A 22,073-nucleotide genomic window follows, 5' to 3' on the forward strand; every position below is an offset into this window, starting at 1 on the left:
TGGCCATGACTGCTTTTTCTGCGTTTCTTTCCCAGCGAACGATGCGCGAAAGGCACCGTTTTTTCAGTTTTCGTTCCGCGCACGAGTTGTGCGGACGCTTGCCTAGGTATCCGCTCATCCAATGCCTAGTTGTTGTGTGCCAGGATGCAAGTCGCGCACGCCGAACAGTGGACCGCCCATATCTTTTCACGTGCAAGTAAATTTCCTTATGTGGTAGGTGTTTTATCGGAGGAAAAACTAGAATTTATGATACACGCATTTACATAGCGATAATAATTCTATAGTTATAGTATAACAGTAAAATATTTTATTCGCACAGTATACGTTATCATCTAATACATATGCGCGTTATTCTTCATTATCAGGTTTCCCGGTGACACCGTTCATCGGAAAAAGTGGATAGAGGCAATTTGGCCATCCTCCAGTGTTGATCGAGAGCCTAAGAAGCAAGCCCGTATTTGTTCAGCTCACTTTCGGGATGAACATATAGATCGCACGTCGCTAAGTAGAGTCCGTCTGCGGGAACATGCAGTGCCCACGCTCTTGGTGAGAACTGATGCTTTTTTTGTGGCATGGCTCTTTCAATACATACACACATGCATATAAGGGGGGGGGGGGCGGGCTTTCTTTAAACTGGTAAACAATGCTGATACCTGTATGCGACCAGAATTTTAGTAGAGGATGGAATTTTAGAAAGCAAATTTACACACAATCAACCGACTTACCGAAACAAATAAATAAATTTTCAACAGTATACAGTACTCTACTCACTATACAAGTTTTCCAACTTTAACACGACTTAAGAAACTATATTTTTCTCATAAATTTTAATTATGCATATTGTACCTGCTTCTCTGGTTATTCGTGGCACCCAGTACATGAGTTGGAGTGATGGAAAAAATTAACTGCATGCATTTTAAACTTTCTACTGCAAGCACCAATTTCAGAAGTAATTTTGCCAAACGATGCCAAATAATTTTGTGAGAGCAAACAAAGGATATGTTGTTAGCAGTTCCAAAGTGGCCAAGCACATATTCAGTTACTGCTATTTGACATCCCTTCCTTATCGTGTGTAATATAAGGTGACAGTGCATCTGATGCAACAAGCCATGTTGCACACTCGCACTCTGCATCCTCTCAAGTCACGCAAGGATGTCATGAAGGCTTGATGGTGCTTGCACAGGTTAACATTTCAGTTTACTAATAAGAGTCAGCAGTTGCTATTGAACACAAAATTGTATCAGGCCATTTGGTGCATATCAGTTTCAAATAAGACTGCACAACGCATAATAGGGATGAATGCGGCTATCGCACGCTCATCCCTGTAAATTCCACGTCTCGCTTAGTCCACGTCATGCTGCACAGTTTTACTTGAAGCGGTTATTTACTCATTGATGTCTTTCTCTCAGGTTGCCACAAGTTTTGATAAACGCACAGCTCAGGCCAGCCTACCTACCCCTGGTTTGTCTGGCTTAGGTGCTGGTCTCTACAGTCAGACTACATTTGAACAGGTGCACATTATTTCTTTCTGTGCTGCACTTTTCCTACACCTTTGTAGTATTTCAAGTCGGCAGTTTACGACATACAGCTGATTACAATAAGCACTCTTGTTTTCAGGATGCCATAAATTTGGAGTATGAAAGTGCAGTCCAGAACAGCCTCTCTGAGCCCGGTCCATCCGGCCTAAGTACCAGCCTTCCTATTGAGCCACAACTTGCGCAGGTGAGCATCTATTCTATGTGCAATTCACCCAACACTTTTATTGTGTTATAAGCATACAGTGGTTGCAATTGAAGTTGCTCTTGCTACCAGGCTGCAATGGATACCGGAGACAACAATCAAGTACGGGAGAGCCTCTATGTCACCGACCCATCCAGCCTAGCTGCTGTTCTTCAATTGGAGGTGACACCAGCACAGGTAAACACGTCTTTTCTGTAAAAAAAAGGCTATGCTAACATAGTTAGCACATTCCATTTGATTCTGTGCTCGCATTATTCTGATGTTAAGGGATGCATGAACTAGCCTAGCTTAAAGTATTCTAGTCACAAGACACTGGTTCAGTGACTGTGAAGTTCTGTCCTCCTCCCGTTTCATCACAATGAATACAGAAATGAAAGTAGCAGAAATATGTAACATGTTTGTGGGCCCAACTAATTTTTGATAACGCTAATACCTAATAAAATCTATATGACTGCTGAAGAAACTGATTCAAGCTAGCATTCTTGCATGAGTTCAACATTGAGTGAGTGCGGTCACTGTTCTGTCAATACACACAAACTTATACATGAACTATTTTAAATACATAGATGCTTTCTTTCCTACATGTTTGCTGAGTACTTCAAGAAGGCAGTAGACACTGTGATGTAGGGCGAACAGCTGATATACATAAGCACTCTTGTTTTCAGGCTGCCAAAGATTTGGAATATGAAAGTGCAGTCCAGACCAGCCTGTCTGAGCCCGGTCCATCTGGCCTAAGTACCAGTCTTCCTATTGAGCCACAACTTGCGCAGGTGAGTATCTATTCTATGTGCAATTCACCCAACACTGTTATTGTGTTATAGGCATACAGTGGTTGCAATTGAAGTTTAAACGGAAATGGCCGACATGTGCTCTTGCTACCAGGCTGCAATGGATACTGGAGACAACAGTCAAGTACAGGAGAGCCTCTATGTCACCGACCCATCCAGCCTAGCTGCTGTTCTTCAATTGGAGGTAACACCAGCGCAGGTAAACACGTCTTTTCTGTAAAAAAAGGCTATGCTAACATAGTTAGCACTTTCCATTTAGTTCTGTGCTTGCATTATTCTGATGTTAAGGGGTGCATGAACTAGCCTAGCTTAAAGTATTCTAGTCACAAGACACTGGTTTAGTGACTGTGAAGTTCTGTGCTCCTCCCGTTTGATCACAATGAATACAGAAATGAAAGTAGAACAGGTTTGTGGGCCCAACTAATTTTTGATAAAGCTATTACCTAATAAAACCTATATGATTGCTATTACTCTCGAGAAACTGATTCAAGCAAGCAAGGGCATACATGCAAGCTTACAGATCTGCTTTGAAAACATGGCTGATTAGTGCTGACTGTTTGGTACTCATGTTTGGAGGGCGTTAGCCTGCTACATGCAGTCACGCACTCGTGATAGTGTGGTATGGGCTAATATGGAGCACCTACAATATACACCTCACGATCTGCCGACACTTCCCTTTTTTCCATAGGATAAACTTAGCATGCAGCTTTCATATTGGTTGCAGTATGCTTCTACAGGTTAACAACAGTTAAAAATTCTGTAGTGTAATGTTTTTAAGAAACTTCAGTCCACATCTCATGATCAATCACGTTGCTACCTTGAGGTGCATTGCTCATGTAACAACTAGTGCTGTGCATTCATTGTAACAGGGTCACTAGTGTTATCAGTCATCATCTCACGTGTTAGTCAAATCGCATTAAGGGTACAGTAGTGTCTGCCATAACTGGCTATGGAAGTCCCAGTAAATATAAATACTTGTGCTCATTGCAAATCATTTAACCATTAAATAATGAGGTGCTATCGACTGCTTCTGCAGAAATTGCAAAGGTCATCGAATGTGGAAGCTGCTCTAACAACGCCAAAAGAAGGAAGCTGGCAAAGGCGAGGGAGATCTACAGATGGAAACTATCTTACCAAAGCGATGTATGTGCATCCAAGTAAATGAATGTGAGCAGTTCTAGTAACTGGGCGTCCTTATTTTGACATTATCATTTTTTTAAGTCACCTGTGGCGAAACAGCACAATTATACTCATCGATCTGGATGGCTTGGAAGAGGTGACAATTAATTACATAAGACATTAAAAACCATAATTGAATAATTAACAAAATTCCACTAATAACCTTTCGAGCTAATAAGTTTAGCCTACATATTGCAATATACAAACTGAAGCCGGTGATTTCACAAGGCACATCCACTTGGAATGAATTTTTAAACTTGCACACCTTTTGAAATAAGCACTGTCAAACTTGCGATGAAAATGCACTGTTCGTCTGCTTACTTTTCTTAACTATGTCTCTTTACACACTGAGGCACAAAAAAACTGCTGGAACACCAAAGCAGTTCGTCATGAAACTTGAGAATGCATATCCCAACACTGGCGTCTTCATAATTCACTTGGAGCAGATGACTTCCGAAGGGATCGGCTACCAGTGATAAATTGCAACGTGTGCTGCACAGTAATTAGATAAAAAACCTAATTAGTTAAATATTAATTTTAATTCCTTGTACAATTATAGTCTGTCTGTGAGTAATCTAGCCCAAGATGAAGAACTGTGCTCCGTGTCATGGGTGATATAAAAAAAATTATGTTGATAAATATAAGTATTTATTGAGTTCAGTGTAATGCAACAACAGCAGACAGGGATATGTATGTAAGGGCATAATTTGATTCCAGTCAATGCATACTAACTACTCATGCTGTATTTATCTGCATGATGTATAAATCAATAAATGCATGTAATATTAAGTGTTTTAATATCTGTGCTTTGAGCTCACAAAACTGGTTGGCTAGTCATGGTAAGATGTTCTTTGAGGAGACCATGATATGATGGCAGAAGGTTGTCATTCATGTGTAAGTTTGACGTATTTTTTAGCATGAATGTGGATAGAAAGAACAGGAGGGTTGAAATGTGGGCTTGTTGGTAATGCATATTCAAGGGATGTACGGTAGCGCGATTAAAAGACGGGACAAAAGAAGACACACAGGGACACACACAGCGCTGTGTGTCCCTGTGTGTCTTCGTTTGTCCAGTCTTTTAATCGCGCTACAGTACACCACTTGAATAAAGAACAGGAATGCAGGAAAAATATAGCCTGAAATCTGTCCTTGGGCTTAGTTATATCATTGTTAACAGCACTTTAAGTTTGCACAGGTGTCACAGTTACTAGTTGATAAATTGGTTATAATATAATAAATTAGGCTTTCCTTGTGACACTTAGTTTTTCATTGTAGGTCGACACCCCTGACAAAGCTTTCTTGCGAGCTCGTGCAGCAAGACTTGCTTCACAGCAGCGACAGTAAAGAAAAGCGATCAAAAGACTGCAGCAATCAAGGCAGCGTCTTCAAAAACGGAATGCCGAACTGAAATCAGTTCTCAAGACACTAACCACACAGAACATTTTGCTCAGAGAACAGGTTTCTGTGCTATACAGTCTTGGTGCTGCAAATCAACAGCTTTTGCAACGACAGGTAGCAAAGCAGACAGGATAACAAAAACCAAAGGAGTACTCGCCTGAGTTGAGAACATTTGCTCTCACTCTCAACTTTTATTTACCACGGACATACAGTTATGTGAGGAAGGTATTCGACGCATGCTTACCACATCCTCGTACTTTTACGGAAGCATTGATGGGAAGGCAGGGTTTTCTAAAGAGGCTGCGACAGCTCTAAAGCTGAAGTGTTCAGAGAACAGCACCGGAGGCCATCAAATGGTGTGCAGCCTCATAGTTGATGAGATGTCAATCAGACAGCAAGTCCAATGGCAAGGGGGCCACATTGAAGGCTGCGTGGAGATGGGCACAGGAGCCGAAGGTGACTGCTTGCCACAGGCAAAAGCTGCCTTTGTTATAATGGTTGTCTGTATTAATGGGCACTGGAAGGTTCCTCTGGGTTACTTCCTTGTAGATGGACTTGTAGGGGAACAGCGAGCAAACGTAGTGGGCCATGGTTGTCTCAATAACTCGTGATGGTGCACCAGCAAACATAGCAATGCTTCAAGAGCTTGGCTGCAATTTTACAGATATTGACAATCTGCAAACAACCTTCCAGCACCCAGCAACCAAAGAACCAGTTGCAGCCTTTTTAGATCCCTGCCATATGCTGAAGTTGGTGAGGAATGCTCTTGCTCATCACAAATACTTTATCAACCAAGATGGAAGGGTCGTATCCTGGGCTAATGTGGAGAAGCTGCACAATTTGCAAGAAAATGAGGGTGTCCATTTGGCAAACAAGTTGCGAACGGCTCATATTGAGTGGCAAAGCCAACCGACGAAGGTTCGCCTGGCAGCCCAAGTGATGAGCCTGTCCGTGGCGACGGCACTTGCTGAATGCAGGATCATGCACGTGGAAGGGTTTGCCAATACAGAACCAAACGAGGAATTTTTAGTCATTGTCAACAACCTCTTTGATTTGTTGGATTCCCGCAGTATGAATCAAAGAGAGTGGAAGAAGCCACTATGCAAAGAAAATATAAATAATGTAAAAGATATGTTTAATACTGCAGTACAGTACCTTTCTGTTTTGAAAGAGTCTGTAAATATAAGAAACTTGATAGAAACAGAGCGGAAGACTGGGTTCTTGGGATTTATTATATGCATGAAGAGTGCGATAGCCATGTATAATTTCCTTGTTGAAAAGAAAGTACTACAGTACATTCCAGTGCACAAGATTTGCCAGGACCATTTGGAATTACTTTTTGGTTTAATTAGAGCACATGGCGGTCACAACGACAACCCCACATCAAAGCAGTTTCAGGCAGCACTCAAGAAAGTGACAGTCCAAAATGAACTTTCTGATGTCTCGGGAAATTGTCATGTCCTGGACAGTATTACAATATTGTCATGCAGTTCAGCCATAAGACGTTCACCAACCGATGTGGAGAATGCAAGCATACAGAGGACGCAGCTTTTGACCGAGGAGTCGGTGGTTGAGCAGAGACAAATAGCCAGTGAACATGATTACTCTGCATCACTGGAAAAAATCAGTGATTTTGGGAGTCGGGTTGTGGCCTACGTCGCTGGCTACGTGGCATACAAGCTGGGCCAAAAGCTGATGTGAAGGCAGTGCACAGCGGCATTGTTTAGTACACCTGGAACAGCAGACACTGCATTTATACAAAGAAAGAGCAGAGGAAGGCTTCACTACCCATCAAAGAGTGTCATTTCAATTTGCCAAAAATCAGAATCTCTTCTTCGATGGGCTGTGCATATGAAAAAATTGTCATCAAAAACACTATTGCAGGACTTAGTACACCAAGTGCTTGAATCACTGCAGCAAAGAGAGCTGTTTGCAGAGCTACACTCGCACATGTTTGATAATTCTCCACTGGAGAATCATTATGTCCATCTTTTAAGAAGTGTAGCAGAATGTTATTTGAATGTACGCCTCTATCATGTCGGAAAAGAGACAACTCAGAGTTTCCACAGCAGTCAAGTGCGCCCAATGTTCACAAAACTGACTCAACAGTCTTCCTGTTTTTACACAGGAAGACTGTTCCACTGTTCCCATAGTTCCCGACTTTGAATATCCTTTTATGGATCCAATAGATATTACAGCAGATGGCATTTCGTCTTTAATAAATAATCTGAAATTATCCACATCTTCCGGTATAGACAATATCAACTCCAAAATACTAAAAATACCGTTACAATTTCAAGCCAAACTTTGTGTCATATTTTTAGGAAATCCTTAGCATCTGGCGAACTACCCCTGGACTGGAAAATCGCAAAGGTTATCCCTGTATTCAAGGGGGATAACAAGTACTCTCCGCGAAATTACCGTCCCATCTCATTAACATGCATCTGCTGAAAACTACTGGAACATATCATAGCATCGCATATCTACCGCCATTTAGAATCAAATAACTTTTTTTTTTATTTTAACCAGCATGGATTCAGAAAAGGCTTATCTTGTGAAACTCAGTTGCTTGAATTTACAACAGAATTACATTCCAGCATGAATAACAAACAGCAGACTGACTGTGTATTCTTAGATTTTTCCAAAGCATTTGATCGTGTCGCTCATTGTCGCCTCATCTCAAAAATATCCGCGCTCCTGCTGGATTCATTAACTTTATCTTGGCTCCGGAACTTTCTCTCCTTGCGGCAACAGTTCACTGTTGTTAATAACCACTCATCGCTTACTTCTGACGTTACATCTGGCGTACCGCAAGGCAGTGTCCTTGGTCCTCTTCTTTTCTTAATTTTCATTAATGACCTTCCACAAAACATATCATCGCAGATAAGGCTTTTCGCCGACGATTGCATATTATACCGTACAATAAAAACATCTGATGACCATTTAGTATTGCAGAACGACCTTAACCTTGTCAGTTTCTGGTGCAGTACGTGGCAGATGACCCTGAACTCAGACAAATGTAAAGTTATGTCCTTCTCGCGTAAACATTCAAACTCTCACTTTTCCTACGTCCTAAATAACACCGCCGTACCTCCGACATTGTCCTACAAGTACCTTGGCATTGAACTCACAACTCATCTTTCCTGGAGTACACATATAACGGCTATCTGCGCAAAAGCTTCGAAAACTCTGGGTTATCTTCGACGGAACTTGCGAAAATCCCCTGCTACAGTTCGTAAATTAGCATATCAGACTTTTGTTCGCCCACAGTTAGAATTTGCGTCATCAGTATGGTCACCACATCAAAATTATTTAGTTGATATGCTAGAAAAAATTCAGAACAGGGCATCGCGCTTCATCACAAGTAACTACGACAGAACTTGCAGCGTGACCAAGATCAAAGCAGATATTTCGCTCCAGCCACTTGAAACTCGTCGCACGATAAGTCTCCTTTGCCTTTTCCATAGATACGTCCACGGTAATCGAGCTCATGTGTTGCCGCTTGAAGTACCAGCGCGCACGTCACGTCGCCTTAACAATAGCCATAGTTTCATGCGCATATTCGGTAATACACTGTCATTTAACGCATCAGCACTGCCACGTGTCATAACCGTATGGAACAGCCTTCCTGATAACATGGCGAGCATAACAGATCGTGGCGCTTTTCGCGAAGAATTGCTGAATTTCCTGTAGAAACATTAATAATATTTGGGGTTTTACGTGCCAAAACCACTTTCTGATTATGAGGCACGCCGTAGTGGAGGACTCCGGAAATTTTGACCACCTGGGGTTCTTAACGTGCACCTAAATCTAAGCACACGGGTGTTTTCGCATTTCGCCCCCATCGAAATGCGTCCGCCGTGGCCGGGATTCGATCCCGCGACCTCGTGCTCAGCAGCCCAACACCATAGCCACTGAGCAACCACGGCGGGTCTGTAGAAACATTGTATAAGGATGTTATTGACCTGCTTTCCTTCGCTGTTTTTACACTTGTATTTTTATATTTTTGTGAGCATGAGTATATTACTGTGTTTACGCTCTCTAAAGCTTAGCCTAGACAAACATTTATTGAACTTCGCTTTACTTATCTTGTGAATGCATGTATAGATATTTATATTCTCTACTCCTGTACTGCTTTACTTATCTTGTGAAAGCCTGTATTGATGTTTATATTATTTACTCCTGTTGAAACACTTACTTTGTGTCCCCCCTTACCCAATGCCCTTAAAGGGGCCTGTAAGGTATTTTAAATAAATAAATAAATAAATAAATAAATTTAAAGGGCGATAAAATTTTGTTGCAACATTTTATTTACTAAGGAAAGTAATGACGTCATTTCAATTTTTCCAGTCAAGGTAATGCCAAATATGTGTTTGTGTTGAATGTGTACTGAAACCTTCAAGGTGTTTTTTTTTCTCATTTTCCTGCTTATCTTTTCATCAAGTTTTGACTTTGCTGATGTTCCAATGCGTATACACCAGTGGCGTTATTTAGTGCTTCATTAGCCCTGCATTCACTGTTCTTCATACATGCATCTTGAAATGTTCTTGTTAATTGCAAGATTGTTCCTATATCACACTTCCGTCTATTGTTTTTGTTTACAAGTGTCTAAAAACATTCCCCTATGCAATGTGAAAGCACTGAGGGTATAAAAAATGAAATAATGGATTAGCTACTGAAGTTGAAACTAATACTGAGAAATGGACTTCAGCGTTTTGATGAAGCATACTGTTTTTGTAAACAACAATGTGTGTTTAATTTGTGTTGCCACAAACTCATGCGCTACTATACAGTTGAGTATTCTGACATGTTCTGTGCGTGCCTCTCTTTTCGATCTGCTATTTGTTAATAACAGTGTCCATAACATGGCCATGGATATACGGCAGTTTGCTGACGTTTCAATCCTGTACCAGGAAATCATTTTGCCTTAAAATGGGCTCCATTAAACACATTTTTATCCCATGCTAAAAATAAAGAACTCCGACTGACCAATACCTAGAAGAACCTTTTCCTCATTGCATCAGTCATCATCTACTATCCGTGGTATCTAGTTATAAGTGCCTGTCAGATATTTCTGATAGCCTTAGGAAGAATAATTCACACTTGAAAAACCATAGTGGAAAAAAAGCAAGGAAGAAACTGGTGCACTTAAGAAGAGCTTCCGCAAGTCTGCAAAAAATAATATATCGGGCTATTGCTAGAAGATGCTGCTGTTGTATGGGACGTATACAATTTCATACGCATTTATCTTGTGGTGCGAGTTGCTTCTTTGAACGTTTCCTTTCTCCAACACAATATAAGAAATAAACAAAACACACATTAGTTCCATTAGGCATTGTCCAACACGGTCACATAATTTGAGGTGATTTTGTCACGTGACAGCAGCATATTAAAACATTTTTTATCCAGGGGCTCAATGTCTGCTAGTTAAAATGGTAGGAAACCAAAAGAAATTGAAGCATAGGAGAAATCAACACTTAATTGATGTGCATGAATAAGAAAGGGAAATAAAAATGGATGAAAAGAACGGATTGTGTTGCCAATCTAAGTTGTTTTAATGCACAACATTTTTACTGCATGGTTTAAGTGTTCTATTGAACTGATTATATGAATACAATTGCCACGCCTTTCTCTTTGATTCATACCAATACACAGCAGTATCTTATGCGTATATTCCTTATTAGATTAGTCCCATTTATATGGCGCAGAACTCCTTACATTCAACTTGTTGATTCAGTGGTTTGCATTTGCTATGTTGTATTTAAATGATAATCTTTAACCCCTCCCATGAAAGGCTTGAAGATAAACAAACCTTTTCTGGACTTAAGACACAGGGTGTGCAAACTTTTATAGTTGCCAGTCACAAGTGCCTATAGAAAAGGTGACCGAATTAAACTAATGTTTTTTTTTTCTCTACGCTCAAATCGTATTAGACAAAGACGCAATTTGGAGAACTTGCTTAATAAACTCATTATGCAAACTGGCTCGCGAGGATTGTGCATTTCTTGCTCTTTGTGCACTTTGAAATTTCACTTCCACTTGTACATGCCATGAATGCCTTCCAAATAGTTTGTAAAATATTGGTAGCTTTTTTTAAAAAAAAATTAGTAGACCCGTGTGCTTCTCTGTATGGTGCGCCGTTACATGAATGCAGCGCTTTAACGGTTACTGTACACATCGACGTGCCAATCTAGGTCATGAAATACTACATGTTGGTATAAAGCAGGCGTGCAGCTTGTGAAAATGTCGATGTCGAGGGCAGCAAAATGCACATATTCTGGGTAAATCTCTATCAGCACGTGTGTATTAATTGTGGTACACCTGTGCAGGTGTGCATGACCCTCGAACGTGCTCTGCCTAGAAGAGTCGGCGCTGTGGCGAGTAATGCGAGAAACAAGCAACAGTTGAGCAACACGTGTTTTAATATGCACAAAAGCAAGTTGTTACTAAACACGAAGTTCTGAAACTAGGATTATGCATTCTTGAATAACGCACGTTCTACGTGCCGCAAATGCAACATGCGCTGTCAAAAGCAGGAATCACTGACCTGCAAGGCGTTCACTGTACAGATTCTGAAACGCATCGGTTTCGGTCTGCGATGGCACGTTAGCATGATTCCGCTGAAGTGGAGGCAAAATTTTCCGCGGATATTCCTTCGTCCGTTGTCAGTGCCGTGGCGCGGTACATTGCGTACAGCGTTACATATGCGAGTTCATTTCACGAGCTTTAGCTCTTCCTGTCCCACATGGCCACAGCGACATCCGGCAGAGGACGGTGCAGGTAACACAGCGCAACAAGACACGGTGACTAACGCAAACCCGCCCACACAGCACCTTTGCCACGGCACGAAATCTACCAGACCAACAAGTGTGAGCGCTCAAAACCATAACAACGCCGCCATTGTGGCCCAAAAGGCGTGGCCATACAGCAAAAAATAATAATAAAAAAAAAATATATATAAATAAAATAAAATAAAAAATAAAATAAATAAATAAATAGAAATAAAAATAAAAAAGCAGCAAAAATGAGAACCTACTACGTCATTTCCGCCACACTTTTCTCGTAGCGCGCGGGGGGGTAGGGCCTCTCCTTAGTTTCCTTCCTCCGTGGACGCCGCCCTGTTGCTACTCGTCAATGTGGCCAGCAGAATTACTATTGAAAGAGCTGAAAACAAGTGCAGGTCGCCTTATGCGTTGTCATTAAAGAACGCATGCCTGATGGCTTTATGAAGGCCATGTGTATATTGACACGCGTACTTATCTTTATCGGGCGACCACGTTTCGCCACCTAACTAATGTTATCGCACAGCGCGGGACGCGCCTGCATGCATCCGAAGTTTCTGGAAAGTTATCGATGTTTCTATCCCGTTGTCTGTTGTCACCGAACCTTATGCTATCAGATTTCATCGCGTGACGCGAATGGTGTAGAACTTTGTGGAAGGCACGCGGGTCCCAACGATTAGTCTGGAACATTCGACGACTGTTGTATAAAAGCCGACGCGCTTGACCCGCTGACCAGATTGTCGACGATCGCCGACTGTGTTCGCCGCTATCGTTGTGCTATAAGTGGAGGAACGAGGAACTGCTTTTACAGCGGAGCTCGTCCAAGCGATTCTGCAGTACAGCCAGACAAGCCACTGGAGGACAACTGCCTACCATGCAGATGAATGGTCTCACGGAGCGCCTGAACAAGACCCTCGCCGACATGCTAGCAATGTACGTCGACGTCGAACACAAGACGTGGGACGCGGTCCTGCCGTACGTAACCTTTGCGTACAACACGGCGGTGCAAGAAACAACACAGATCACGCCGTTTAAGCTGGTTTACGGCAGGAACCCGACGACGACGCTCGACGCCATGCTGCCCCACGTCACTGACGAATAGAACCTTGACGTCCCTAGCGCGCCGAAGAAGCCCGACAGCTCGCCCGCCTACGGATCAAGAACCAACAGAGGACCGACAGCCGACACTACAACCTCCGACGACGCTTCGTCGAGTACCAACCCGGCGACCGTGTTTGGGTTTGGACCCCGATACGCCGACGAGGACTGAGTGAGAAACTATTGCGCCGCTATTTCGGACCCTACAAGGTCATTCGACGTATTGGCGCCCTGGACTATGAGGTCGTGCCAGACGGAATTTCGCATTCACAGCGGCGCCGCGCACGATCTGAAGTGGTCCACGTGGTGCGTCTGAAACCCTTTTACGCACGCTGACGAACTTCTTTATTTTGTTTTGTTGTTTTCTTCGCTACGGGTGTTTTGTTTACTTTCGTTTGTATGCAGCATCGGGTCGATGCTATTTAAGAGGGGGGTATTGACACGCGTACTTATCTTTATCGGGCGACCACGTTTCGCCACCTAACAAATGTTATCGCACAGCGCAGGACGCGCCTGCATGTAAAAGAAGTTTCTGGAATGTTATCGATGGTTCCGTACACTGTCTTTCACCGCAACTTGTGTCATCTTATTGCATGTATGCGCGACGCGAATAGTGTAGAACTTTGTGGAAGGCACGCGGGTCCCAACGATTAGTCTGGAACATTCGACGACTGTTGTATGAAAGCCGACGCTCTTGACCCGCTGACCAGATTTTCGACGATCGCCGACTGTGTTCGCCGCTATCGTTGTGCTATAAGTGTAGCCTGTTTTGTGGGCACAGGTTCGCCCAATAAAATTTAGTTTTGTCGTTCACAGTGGTGCTACTGTGTTCTTCAACGTCACCACTACGTGACAATATATTAAGTTTACAGAAAGCGCTGGCTAAGTGCGTGACTTGTACGTATTCATTCAACAAAGCATGGCGCGAATTTCGGTTTTGAATCTCTGTGTTTTCGGATGCGTAGTAGTTTCGTACAGTTTAGGTTTGACATGTGATCGCGCGACGACATAGGACGCTATGGCACTTTCGTGGCTTTTGTGCCGCACCCAAGCCCCGTACGGCTGTGAACGAATTAGTGCTTTTTATTGGTGCAAGGGCCAGGTATGGCCAAAGAGCGCCACGCATGTGTTAGTGATTTCGCAGTGGAGTGATGGATTCTATGAAGTTCATGTGACGTGGCGGTAAAGGGGCCTAAAAATAGTCATTGGAAAGTGCGTAAAATCTACGTGTAATAAGATTATGGCGATGACTAATGACATGTACTATCAACCTTAAAGTACATAGCGAAAATAATATGATGTACAAAACATGTCAGAATCAAAGGCTGGCCACAGCACTACGGCCTCACCAGAGCCCTTGAGACACAAGGGCCTGGAGGTATGTGCTCTACAATACTGCTATCGCAGCCGCAAACTCTGAAGAGAGGAAGCGCTAAGAATGTATGGGACTAATAAAATGCAGGAAAACATCACTCGAGAAACCGAGGACCGCTTTGGCGTTAAAAAGCGGTTCTTTGCCGAGAATCAGCAGGGTGTATTGGGGTGCAATAGCGGTATGCCAGGAAAATGTTTCTTTCTCTCAGCTTCGGCTTGACGACACTCCAGTATTACGTGGAGCACGGTCAGCCTCTGCCCGCATCTACCACAGTTTGGAGGTTCATTTCCAGAAAGTAGACAATTATGGGTCCCAAATGTGTGTCCTATTCTGAGACGACAGGACATCTGTTCGCCGTGATTTTGTTACGGAGGGCAAAAAACCTAACTGTGGCTTTATCACGTGCAGCTTATTATTTATTTCCGCGTCCCACAAGCGTTGCCAGTGGCTTCGCAGTTTCCTTCGTAAGAAAGTCCGCATATCTGTGGTAGGGACAGCAACGGTAGGTTTAATAGCTTGCAATGCAGTTAACGTGGCCATCTCGTCCGCCAGAACATTATCCTGGATACCCCATGGCCAGGCACCCAGCATATAATGACATGCTGGTTGGATATATAAGCTTTACACAGGATGGAATAGAGTTCATTGAGTACTGGATTGTTGTGATTACAGAACGACATCAAGGCCTTCACGACACTTAGTCTGTATATATAACTGCTTTTTGCAGTTTCGATTTACTCATATGCTTCACAGCCGACAATAGTGCGTAGGCCTGGGCCCTAAATATACTTGTTTCAGCATGCAGTACATGATATTCCGCGAAGGATGGACTGACCGCTGCATAGGACACCCCGGTATCTGACTTGGAAGCGTCTATGTAGAACCATGATCGTATCATGATCGCATTAGGCTCTTATAAAGATTCATCAAACACTTCCTGTCGCTACCCCATGTTGTGTGGGATAGAATCTTCAGCAAGTTCATTGTCTTTAGATATTTTGCTTTAAGATGTTTAATGTGTGGAATGAAAGTAAGCCTGGAGTCAAGTATAATACTTAGAAATTTATGTTCTTTGTTGACAGGCGTTTGTTCTCCATACAGTTCCACACACGGATCTGGAACCAGGCCTCTCTTTCTTGTAAAAAGAATACAAGAGCTTTTGTGGGGTTGATTCTAAATACATTTTTGACTGCCCTCTTCGATACCTTGTTCAAGCCCTGCTGTACCTGTCTCTCTGCGAAGTTACAGGATTTGAAGCCTATTTGAATGTCGTCTACGTAGACGGAATAAAGAATGGCTGGTGGTAAGGAAGCCGAAGCGTGTTCATCTTCACGATAAAGAGCGTGCAGCTAAGCACGCCTCCCTGTGGTACACCACTTTCTTGCATAATAGTTCGGGACAATACGTTGCCGACTTTCACGCAGAAGATACGAGTCGACAAATAGCTTTCTATTATGTTTAGCATATTTCCACGAAAGCCCATTTCCCACAAGTGTCGCAAGATCACGTAACGCCGTGCTGTGTCATACGCCGTCTCCATGTCGAGGAATATTGAAAAGAAAAACTGCTTATGTACGAATGGATCACGAATATATCCTTCAATGAGCACAAGATGATCAGTTGTGGACCGCCATTCTCTGAAGCCGCACTGACAAGGATCAAGTATATTGCTGAGTTCAAGGAAATGTATGAGTCTACGGTTAATCATTTTTTTTTCAAAAAGCTTACACAGGCATTTTGTAAGTGCTATCGGGCGATAACTTGCCGCCAATGAAGGGCCTTTACCTTGCTTCAAAACAGGGACCACAACCGCTTCTTTCCATGCGGATGGAGGGTATTCGGCAGCCCAAACAGTGTTGAAAACTGCGTGAAGTGTAACTTGTGTTTTAGTGTGTAAGTTTTTGATCATGTCGTACATAACCCTGACAGGTCCCGGTGCAGTGCTTTTGCATGTGTTCAAGGCAGCTCTCAACTCGGCAATACTGAAAGGCCGGTTGTACGGTTCGTTCTGTCTGAATTTACGTAAGACTAGTTTAAGTTCTTCTATTTGTTTGTATTTAAGGAAAAGTTCAGAATAATTGATTGAGCTCGACAGATGCTAAATGTGATCCCCAAGAGAGTCTGCCTGGTCTTGCAAGGTATTCATTTGGTTGTTCACCAGAGGCAACGGATGGATTTGTTGCCCTTTTAGCGCTCTTAAGCCATTCCACGTTTTCGCCTCCTGCGTGTAAGAATGTACACGTGAGAGGAACATTGCCCAGCTTTCTCTCTTTGCCTGGCGTCGTGTCCGCCTTCCCTGTGATTTTATTTGTTTAAATTGAACTTGATTTTCCGCATTTGGCGATCTGCGCAATACGCCGCATGCCTTGTTCTGTCTCTTTCGCGCCTCTCTACAGTCTTCGTTCCACCAGGGAACACGTCTTTTAAGTGAACCACCTTTCGTTTGCGGGATAAACTTTTCAGCAGTATCAATTATAAAAGCGGTAAAATATGCAACAGCATCATCTATACTAAAATTCTTTATAAAATGGGTGATAAATGAATTGATTCTTTAAAATGCTCCCAGTCAGCCTATGCTAAATTCGAAATGGAAACACAGGGATAGTTGTCATGCTGCATTATGAAGCTTAAGGTTATAGGGATGTGGTCACTTCCAAGAGGATTATTAACCACATTCCATTCCAGATGATGCAGAATAGAAGCAGATCATATTGCTAAGTCTATGGATGATTATGAATTTGTTGGATGCTGTAATATGTTGGCTCCTGCTTATTAAACAGGCAGGCACCCGATGTAAACAGGAAATTTTCAATGAGTCGACCTCTTGCATCACATCGCGCGTCTCCCTATAGCGTGTTGTGGGCGTTTAAACTACCCTTAAATATGTAGGGTTCCTGGAGCTGATTTATAAGGTTATAGAAATCCGTTTTTTTAGGTGATAGTTTCGGGGTACATATATAGAATGGACAGGTTACCAACTGATTGAATAGAACGCCTCTAACTGACACTGCTTCAAGGGGTGTCTTTAAGACTACGTGGCGACAAGCTACAGACTTGTTTGCAAGGATTTCTACACCACCGCACGAGGTGTTATCCTCGTCACGGTCTTTTCGGAAGATGGCGTACTGACGAAGAAAGTTTGTGTGCGTTTTAGATGTCTCTTGAAGACACAGCAACTTGTCATTATGCATGTGTAGGAGTTATTTAATATCGCCAAGGTTATGAAGAAGACTTCTAACATTCCATTGTAGTATTTGTGTATCCATTATGATAGATGTATTTAGTGCTGTGTGTTTAAGAGCCGAAGATTATTTCATGGGCCCTTTCCAGGCGCCATGACGTGATTTTTATCGATGTGACTATTTGTCGAGAAGCAATCGAGAGAGGCTCGTTGCTCCTCAGGCGGTGGTGGCGCCGTCTGGCTGGTCGTTGTGTCCATTGCCTCTTGCGAGGCGCTGGACACGCGCTCTTCCGAGTGGTATGTTTGACGTGAAGGCCTCGGTACGTTGGACGAGACCTTTGAGGCCACCTGCTCGAAGGTTGATGGTCCATTCTTCTCGAGTGGCGGAACAGCACAAACCGTAGCCGCCAGGGGGTCGGATGGCGTCACTGCCGGCTCACTGTGTGTGGGCCGGACGGCTGCCGGAAGCCGTTGTGTCGCCGCCCCCTGGCGGATCACATCGCCGGATGTCTTCTTAGGCAGGTAGGATACCCGCCTGCGTGCCTCCTTGAAACTTATCTTTTCGTTTGCTTTTATGGTCACAATTTCTTTTTCCTTTTTTCCAGGATGGGCACGACCGCGAGTACGCGGAATGCTCCCCATCACAGTTTACACAGTGGAGAGCATTCTCACAAGCTTCAGAGGTGTGTTCCTGGGCACTGCATTTCGCACATGTTTGGCGGCCTCAGCAGCTCTGCAAACTGTGGCTAAAACGTTGGCAATTAAAACATCTGAGGGGATTGGGCACGTATGGCCTAACACGAAGCTTGATGAACCCTGCCTTTATTGACTTGATGTACCCTGCAGGACACTTAAACCGAAGGTGATTATGAAGTGCATGGTATGGATTTCTTTGCCATCGCGCCTTATCTTAATTCCATTGACATTGATAACATTCTGTTTACTGAAGCCCTCCAAGAGTTCAGCCTCGGTGAGCTCCAGCAAATCATCGTCCGAGACAACGCCGCGGGTTGTGTTCATAGTGCAGTGCGGGGTTGCAACTAGTTGAGTCGCCCCAATCTTCCTATAATTTAAGGAGTTTGTCAAATTGCTTCTGATCGCGGAGTTCCAAGAGGAAGTCACCGCTTGCCATCCTCGACGCCTGATAACCTGGACCAAAAACTTCAGTAAGAGATTTCGAAACAAGTAATGGTTAGGTTTTGCGCACTGGCTTATCTGGCTTTTCAGAATGAATGGCGTGGATACGAGGGAAAGATTCTTTTTAACGCGATAGCGTTAAGGAGCTCGTGTCGCAGAAAAGCCGGTGTCGTCGGCGTCGGTGTCGGGTGTCGGCGTCGGCGTCCGCGGCGTTGGCCGTGAGCGATAAATCATGGCAGGCACTTCATAAATAAAAAGCAACTTCCAAGATGGGCTGGGTGGGAATCGAACCAGGGTCTCCGGAGTGTGAGACGGAGACGCTACCACTCAGCCACGAGTTCGATGCTTGAAAGCGGTACAAAAGCGCGTCTAGTGAATGCGGTGTTGCCTTAGAAACGAGCCGTAGAAAGTTATACTGCGGTGTATAGACGAGAAAACCATGGCCAGGCGGCGCTACTGCGCCTCCTGACAGCGCCCCAATGTGGAAACGCCAAGCAGCGCGGTCGCGTCGTGGCGCAGTCTCCGCTTTGTTTACATTGTGCCGTCCGCGTTTTTCTTCGCTGCTCGTTCTCACGGCGCTCCGTTTTCGACGGCGGCAGATCGCCTGTTTGCGCAACAGCGATGCAAAGATTGCCGTGCGGTTTCAAGAAGGTTGCCGACGCCGACAGCTTTTTTTCGTGGCGGCAACCTCACGATAGGGGAGCGTCTGCTTCCGAACGTGTACGGCGCTGAACAAATTGTGGACGGTGATGTGAGAGCGAAAGCCAAGTGCGTGTCACAGGTGTCCGACAAGATCGTAGACGACGTCGAGTTAGAGGTACGCACCATGTTCAGAAATTTAGCCACCTTTATTTCAATTACAACATAAGTCACACTGGCAGCAGGAACTTCTGTTGTCATACTACTCGATCACTGCAGATCCATTGGGCTGCTTCTTGACGGTTCCGTCACTTCACAAAGGCATGTTCTGGAGTCTGTTTCACACGTGTCTTGCTGCTGCTCAAGAGCTGTGTCGCTGCAGTACGAAAGCACATGTCCCGGCGGTGCTGACTGCTGAGAAGACTGTTGTGATTGTCATTGGTCTGTTTGGCGCCGCTTCCATCTGCATCGCATATAAATGAAACAGTATGTGTGCCTATTTGTTGTGGGGATTAAATTACTCCCATTAATATGTTTGCAAAGGTAACGTTCCTGTGATTGTGTGCATATATTATTCTACAAGAGTGGTACCACTACAAGTTATGATACTTGCACACTTAGATACTTAGAAAGCATGGCCAAACAGCAAACATAACGCGCACGTCTCGAGCGGCTGCTTTCCGATCTGCCGCTTCCCGACGCACGCGACGACCGCGCCTTGCATTACATACGGTCTGCTACCACACAAAAGTAGCGCGCGGCCCCTTTCGTTACCTGCACAACTAGTAATTTAAGTTGCAGCGTTTGGAAAAGGGAAATAATTCTCTTGAGCTCGTCCATGCCGATCGTGAGGGAAGGTACAGTGCAATCAAATAAATTCGGGGGTTCTAAGTGCCAAAACCATGCCAAAACCACAAAATCATTATGAGGCCCGCTGTAATGGGGAGTCTCAGGAATAATTTTAACCTCTGGGGGTTCTTTAACGTGCATAAAAATCAAAGCACACGGTAACAAGGGTGTTCTTGCATTTTGCCCCTATCGAGATGCGGCCGCTGTGGCTGGGAATCGAGCACGCGTCGTAGAGCTTAGCGGCGCAACACGCATGCATTTACCGCTAACAAACGGCGGATGCCACCACAATTCAACAACGCGACACGACTAAACAAACGGCCGTGCAGTAAAAACAGGCATATGACTATTCCGCTTTCAAGATATTACACGCGAATGCGAAAGTATGAGACTTACTTGACTCGACGCACTGCAGTTATCCATGCTTGTCGTCTGTCCTTCTCGTACCACTTCCCAGGAAATCTGTAGAACTTCACGGGCGGCTTACGACCTTTCGTGTTTTCGAGGCTGCTGTGGCAATGAACAACACATCAGTATTGCGTGCCACCTTTCCTGGCCGATGAGGTCGCACTCGGCATCGCAAAAAACACGCGCACGAGCGCTCCTGCCGTACAGAACACGGGCGCATGCTGGCGCAGCGACGACCCTCGGAACTTCCATCGGTCCGCTAGGGGAGCATTCGGCGCTGGTGCCGCGCGGGCAAACTTTAGGTTGCCTCGTCTATATCGGTAATTATGAGCATGTAACTTACAGAAGTCGCATTTACACGAATAGCGAAGTACGTTTCCGCTACATTTCTTCTGCGCTTACCACACACGCAGAGCCATCTTGCGGCAAACAATAGACCCCCTCCTCTCAATGTACGGCGCTGCCCCGACAGGTGGCGCGCCGCGCGCGCATTGGGGCTGTGCGCGGACCGGTGCCAGGCGCCTCGCGTCCCCGACTCTCTCTCCCCTGACGACGCTTCGCCGTGCTCCCACACGGGTTGCAGAATCAAGCGCCGTTCCTTTCTTTAGATTACTATCTATCTATCTCTCTGCCCGTGCCGATCACGACGTTTGGCTGGCGTAGATCGTTTCCCCCTCCGAGACACCGAGTTCTTTGCTTCGTTCCGTTTGTTCAGGCGCGCGTTTCGTTGCCGCGCCGAACGCTGCGTTGCTCGACGCTCACCGCGTGACAGGTGGGCGCAGAGTCCGATGCGGGGCGCCTCGTAAGTGATCACTGTCTGAGCGCATTGTCTTACACCCCTTGGCGGGTCGACGGCAACGCTGTCGCGTTCCACTCTTGAAGGCGAAGCTTAAGCGTCCTCCAATTTTTGTCCACCAAAAAACTGGAACAGTTCATTGGTGCACCCTTTTTTCTGAGGGCGATCAGGGAGGGGGTGAAGGAACTAGCCATAAGGATATGTGGAGATTTCGGGAGCAACGCAAGCCACCCCCTATGGAGTCCTACAAGGAGACGCTGCAGGAGATGTGAAACAAACGCCAGTGGTACGTTACCACTTTAAAAGAATATGACGTAGCCTAGGTAGGCTAACCACTCAGGGTTAACCATTCCTGCCAGGAAAGTTGGAAGTAAGAAGATGTGAAAAGAAGAGAGGAAAGACGTAAAGGCTAGAGAGAAAGACGAAGATTGGAGAGGAGGATAGGAAAAGGCAACTGCCGATTTCCCCCGGATGGGTCAGTGTGGGGGGAGGGCCGTCTACGTGAAGGCCAGGCCAACGGGGTGTGTTGCCGCCGCCGAGGGGCCGTAAAGGTCCTAACACCCGGCATTGGCTCAACCCCCAGGATCCCCTTTTCCCCGGACACGGCTAAGCCGCGCACGGTAAGACGCGGGAGGGTTCCACCCTCGTGTGCTCGGGTACGTGGTGTCCCAACACACTAGACACCTGCTGACGCAGAGCCCTT

At 44.8% G+C, this 22,073-nt stretch overlaps 1 long non-coding RNA gene across 1 annotated transcript; it reads right to left on the reverse strand.

The window, feature by feature from the left end:
- Positions 1–19,511: 19,511 nt before the first annotated feature.
- On the reverse strand, positions 19,512–20,886 carry LOC142578099 (uncharacterized). Its single transcript, XR_012827166.1, has 2 exons — positions 20,563–20,886; positions 19,512–19,780 (listed from the first exon to the last, which is right to left on the reverse strand). It is a non-coding gene; the product is annotated as an uncharacterized LOC142578099 (long non-coding RNA).
- Positions 20,887–22,073: the final 1,187 nt, after the last annotated feature.

Source organism: Dermacentor variabilis, chromosome 4, assembly GCF_050947875.1.
Source record: "Dermacentor variabilis isolate Ectoservices chromosome 4, ASM5094787v1, whole genome shotgun sequence".
Taxonomy (NCBI): Eukaryota; Metazoa; Arthropoda; class Arachnida; order Ixodida; family Ixodidae; genus Dermacentor; species Dermacentor variabilis.